This window comes from Plecotus auritus (genome assembly GCF_963455305.1).
Source record: "Plecotus auritus genome assembly, chromosome: 2".
Classification (NCBI taxonomy): Eukaryota; Metazoa; Chordata; class Mammalia; order Chiroptera; family Vespertilionidae; genus Plecotus; species Plecotus auritus.
In genome coordinates, this window is record NC_137771.1 from 69,783,003 (window position 1) to 69,789,002 (window position 6,000).

Below are 6,000 nucleotides of genomic sequence, written 5' to 3' on the forward strand. Positions count from 1 at the left end.
GCCATGCGCTTCTTTGAGAACTGAATCATTGGGTTTCCCCTATCTCCCTGCCCTCACCCTCTTTTTTTTTTTTTTAAACTGAGGCAGGAGAGCAGGTGACCTGGGAGGAAAGTTGAGGTTCCTCACACCTGTTCTCAGAATTCCAGGTTGGTCCCTCCTCAGGTGGTTTGTGTTTCCTCAACCCACAAGGAATACAGAGCAGCAGGTTAAATGTGAGCCAAGGGACAGCAGGGGTAGTTTTGTGAGGAAAGAGGCTTGTTTTTTAATCTCTTTTCCTTAAATTTTTTCACTTGTTCAATTATTTTTGTTCAACATAATTTTGTTTCATTAGCAGGACAACAACAATAAGCAAACAAATAAAAAACACTGTGTATAAATATCTTGATTTTATAACCCAGACAAACTCACTGTTCTTCTGTTACATATTGTTGGTTTCTTGTTTATACAAGGGTGGATTCAGATTTGGTGGGGGAGGGAGGACAGTATAATTTGAAAGCCTGTTTCAAATAAAGCAATAGAAAAATACAAATGAAAAAGTAAATGTTCAGTCTGGCCAGCATGCTCAGTGGTTGGACTCAAGCACCTAGAGGTCACTTGTTAGATTCCAAGTCAGGGCACATGCCTGGATTGCCTTCTTGATCCCCAGTGCAGGAGGCAGCCAATCATGTTTTTCTCTTGTTGATGTTTCTATCTCTCGCTCCCTTCCTCTCTCTCTAAAAAACAATAAAAACATATCTGAAAAACACAAAAAATTAACAAAATATATTCAAAATGACCAAAATGATGTACTAATCCATATATATAAAGACCATGGGCTGTCACGACCGAAACAACTGGATGGACAACCAAACAGGCTGCATGGGGTGACCAGGCCGGCAGCGGAGTTAGTGAGGGATGACCAAACGACCGAACAGCAAGCTGCATGGGGTGACCAGGGTGGTGAGGGGGGCAGGTGGGTTGACCAGGTTGGTAGGGGGGCACTTGGGGGCAACCAGGCAGGCGGGGGAGGGGGAGCGCAGTGAGGGATGACCAAATGACCAAACAGCAGGCTGCTTGGGGCAACCAGGCCACAGGGAGGGCAGTGAGGGGCAATCAGGCCAGCAGGGAGGTGGCAGTCAGGGGTGACCAGGCTGGCAGGGGGGTTCAGTTAGGGGTGACCAGGCTGGCAGGAGGGGGGCTGTTAGGGGTGACCTGGTCAACAGGGGGGCAGTTAGTGGAGATCAGGCTGGCAGGCAGAGGCGGTTAGGGTTGATCAGGCAGGCAGGCAGGTGAGCAGTTAGGAGCCAGCAGTCCAGGATTGTGAGGGGGATGTCCGACTGCTGGTTTAGGCCCGATCCCTGGGATCAGGCCTAAACCGGCAGTCGGTCATCCCCCGAGGGGTCCCAGATTGGAGAGGGTGCAAGCTGGGCTGAGGGGACCCTCCCCCTCCATGCACAAATTTCATGCACTGGGCCTCTAGTCCTATATAATAAAGAGCTAATATGAAAATGGTCATTTCAGCATTTCCCCCTTTTTGTTTTCTTAATAAATTTAGTAAGGTGTGTGCCATTTGCAGGGCTTGAGTCCTTTTAAGACTTTTAGATTCAATGAAAAGGACTTAGTCCTTTTAAAAATTTTTGTCAGGCATTTAAGGAACTAGTTTGCAGTCGGCTCCTTACTGGGCCAACAGTACTTTATGGGTTCCCTTCTCAGTCACTGTGCCCTGTGACATGACAGCAATGATATTCGAGTTCTGGATGGTGGACAAACGGTGGGCAATGACAATGCAGGTCCTTCTTTGTCTTTGTCCAGGACAACCTGTACCTATGCACAGCTGATGACTGCTAGAATGGCAAGGCATCTTTATCAACCCCCATCTCTGGACTGTTTCTTCTCTGTCTCGTCAGTGTGTTGCTTGGGGTTACTGCTATCTGTGGTTGGAGTAGTCTGGTCAGTTCTTCTATCAGATCCGTTGCAGGAATCCACATGGGCTTGGAGGAGTTTTCTGGAAATACACAAGCATATCCTCACCCAAATGTTAACAAGGGGATCTTTCCATAAACCAGACTCTGGATCTTTCCATTTAACCAGACTATTTTCCTTTGGCTTATTCTGACACCAGTGTAATCCTATTGGTGTCTTGCCATTAGCATTACAAGTGAAAAAAAATTTAAATTAATTAAGGCTTGATGTAGTTTACTTACAGCAGATTTCTTCACTATTCCCCCTTTTTCGCTTTTCAAGTTGGGATTTTAGAGGCCCTTGAGGCAGATGTATAAGCTTTGTTTAGTGAGGCAAAATGCAAATTACTTACTTTTCTTTTTGAGGCCTAATATATTGATTTTTAATTACTGTTTTCTAGATATTTGAAGGGAATCTCCTCCTGTTTTTTCTCTCATAGTAATTTCTAGGCCACATTTAGGGAGTTTCTTTTAAAAACCTTTTTCTTTCTTTTAAACAGAGCAACAAACTTGGTTACTTTTCAGAAATACCAATAGGAGAGAGGTATGCTGGCCAATACTGCAATGCATACATATCAAGTGTTGGGAGCGGCTCTAGGGTTAAGCCTTGGATTGACCTGTGGCAGGGCCACAAACAAGTCCCAGCTTGGAGGGCAGAGCTCTCCTAGCATAATTAAGCCTGACCTTGTAACCCTCCCTAATTCCTGCTTAAGTTCTTAAGTAGCTAATGGGCTGTGGGAGGTGCAGCAAGTGTTGCCAAAACAAGAATATTTGTATACATGTTAATTTACCCTTGTTTTAATCAGACTATAAAACAAAGCATTGGCTTGCAGGCTGGGTCTTTTGTGTCCTCATCCAAGCACAGGAGATCCACTGAGACCCAGCTGTATTCTCTTGTCTGTCTTTTCTTCAATCCCTCACCGCCCCTCTTCGGGTTCACCCTTGGCCATGCTGCCATGGCATAATCAAGTAAAAGAATCAAGTAAAAGTAACTCTCTTTTTACTTATTGTGTCTTATTAATGGTGAGATTTAATGCTTGAATAGTAACTTTTAGTTTATTTTGTAAATAGTAGCGGAAGAGATTTTAAAATTTCTCCTTTTTATTAAGCTTAAAATTTACTTTTAAACAATATTTTTTTTGGCTAGTGCTCATTTGCATATCTATGCAAATTTTATTTTGGACTTTGTTAGACCCAATTGCTTATAAAATATTGGCTTCTTATATAACTGAGTTTATATGAGACCTTGATTATATTGCAAAAGCTAATTTATTAACATGCTAAGCACCCAACCTGCTTTGTCTTCCGGTTGGGAAGTATAGTGTCAGTCACTGATGACTGACAGGGAGCTTAATATTTTAAGCAACTAAAGTAGGCATCTTTATTGAAAAAAGTAAAGTAAGTAATTCATTTGACCTAGGAGGTATAAATCCCACCCACCATGCAACCTATCTAATACGCAGGCTGTTTGAGGGCTCCCATCTTAAAATTCCATTGCTGAATAATCCGGTTCTGCTTAAGAAGTATTCAGCAACTTTGTCCTGCCGAGCTTAGAGGTTGAAACCTTTATAATATTTAAAATATATGTATATAAATATAATATAGTTATTAATTTTTATTTGCTAAAGCTTCTCACATTATTTCAAGTATATTTGATTGGACTAATTTAGTTCAAAAATATTTCTTTTAAGAAGAGAGTAAATCCTTGAATCATTTCTGGGCCCTTGAAATGTCCCAAAACTATCTCTCAGTTAAAGTCTTGAAATTTAACTTGGAAAGACTATCAAATATATATAACCCAAAGATTATATGATATATTTTTGTAATTATTCTAAAAGTTATTAATTAAATTTAAACAGGTTTTTATATTAAAAATTTGGTTCAGACCATAGAATTAATCTTCTTTTTTAATTAGGCCAATAAAATATTATATCCTAGGTTGAAATTTTATTACACGTAGTACATATAAGGACTGCAATATATTTTGAACTACAAATTTCTTGAGAGAAAATACAAGAATTATTTTTCTTAAAAATGAATTTCTAAATTTTATGTATTTTGTTATTATAACTATATAATCTTTTCCAATTTTATTTGAATTTTTAACTTTTAGAAGCCTTAAATTTTAGGTGGCAAGTTTAATACTTAGCATTTCTTAGATTAGTAATACCTTCACATTTTTAAGGATATATTTCAAATAGAACACCAGACATAAATAATTAATAGATTCAATTCTATCCTCTAGATTTTTTATATGAGGCAAACTCATATTAATATTTCAGTATTTTGTCATTTTAAAATATCTGGATATTTCATAATTTTTGTTATTTAATTCAGTAATGCTCCCAAGTTTTAAGTTACCAAAGACTTTGGAAAAGTATGTTTAGACATATGAGCCTGGTGAGTATCCCCACCTGTCATACAGAAGGCTGATGAAAAGGCAGGGGGAAGAGGGAGCAAGCCTCCAGGTCCTTTGAATTTTAAAACTGCCACATTTTTCCTTAGAGATAACATCTAAGGTTGCTGCTGCTGGGTTCTCTGCTTTTACAGGGGGAGAAGAGCAACTGGCCCTTTCCTCCAACAGAGAGTGCAGTCAGCCCTATCCTGAGTGACTGGACCCTCATCATTAATATATTTAGAATTATTACTGATAAGCTTCACCACAAATTCTTCATTTTAGCTACATCCATTCACCCATGTTTCAACAATTTTAAGATTCCAAAGCCAGTTATCACTATCTAAGGCATTTACTTTGGCAAATTCTGTAACAGAGATAACTGACTGACTTTCAGTGGCTTTAATGTTAACCTTGGAATGTGACCTATTATTATTCAAGAACTGCCCATTATTATGAAAACACTAATCTTATAGCCCATATACAGCCTGTATATTTTCCTGTGTCATTTTTGCCATTTTTCAAAGCCCTAAATTCTGAGAAATGTCTCATCTATCCAAATTTCAAATGACGGACTGGGAAATAAAAACATGGCAAAAATGAGACTTTTAATAGCATTCTTGAGAGTGGGTGTCCATTTTTCAAGATCACCAAAAGACCTAGTAATTAATGGGCTGGGGACTTTTTTAGATATTTAGTAATGGCCTGTCTATCTACTATTTCTTTTCTTGTTATACTAATTTAAAGGCATACTTAATAGACTAACAATAAACAACCAAGAGAGATAAAACAATGATGAACAGACAAGCACCCATAACATATAGACAAGACTTAATAAATCAGAGTTCTTTTCATGGATCTTATCCTATTCTACTTTCCATAGTATTGACTGGCCTCTAAAGTTATGTTAGCTAAAATATGCCTGTCCCAAGGCATCATATGGTAATTTTCAGACAAAGCATTAAGGAGTCCTTTTGTGAAAGGATTGATAGCCCCATTTTCTCTAGGTGTTGAGCCTTTCCACCCTAGAGGAGGAGGATCTGGGGCCTTAGGTATTACAGACTTTGGATCCCCAATATGAATTAGGCATAATGCAGTCTGAACAAGAGCCCACCTAGTTAAAGAGGACAAGGGCATTTGTTTCCTTGAGCCTGATTTAAGAGAGTACCTTTTGACATTTTAATTCTTTATCCTTGAGCATACAAGCTAAAAATTTACAATGATGTTTTTGCCTTTTACTCAAATTCTACCCCATTTTGGCCTGGCTTGAAATAAAAGACATTCCCACCCACTTACGACTCGCAAGTTTCAAAGCTGGTACACACTTTGTGCACAGTGAATCTCCCCACACTTTTGGTGTACTTGCCACCTTTCCCGTGAACTTGCTTCATTTTTCGCTCCAGTGAATCTTCTTCTCCAGGTCCCTTTTTGAGGCACCAGAATGCCGCAACATTTTGCAGCAAGGATTCAGGATCTGGAAAAGGGGCTGTGCACAAATGATATTTTGCTGCTTTGGGGTGAAATGCTCTGAAAATATCAAATCTAGTGTGTCATTTAAGGGCACTGTTTTCTTGTTGGGGCTGAGACCACAGATCTTCACCACAGTGTCTATGTGGATGCTGCCTCAGGCAAAAGGCATTGAGCCTTCCTTGTCGGTCTTTACTG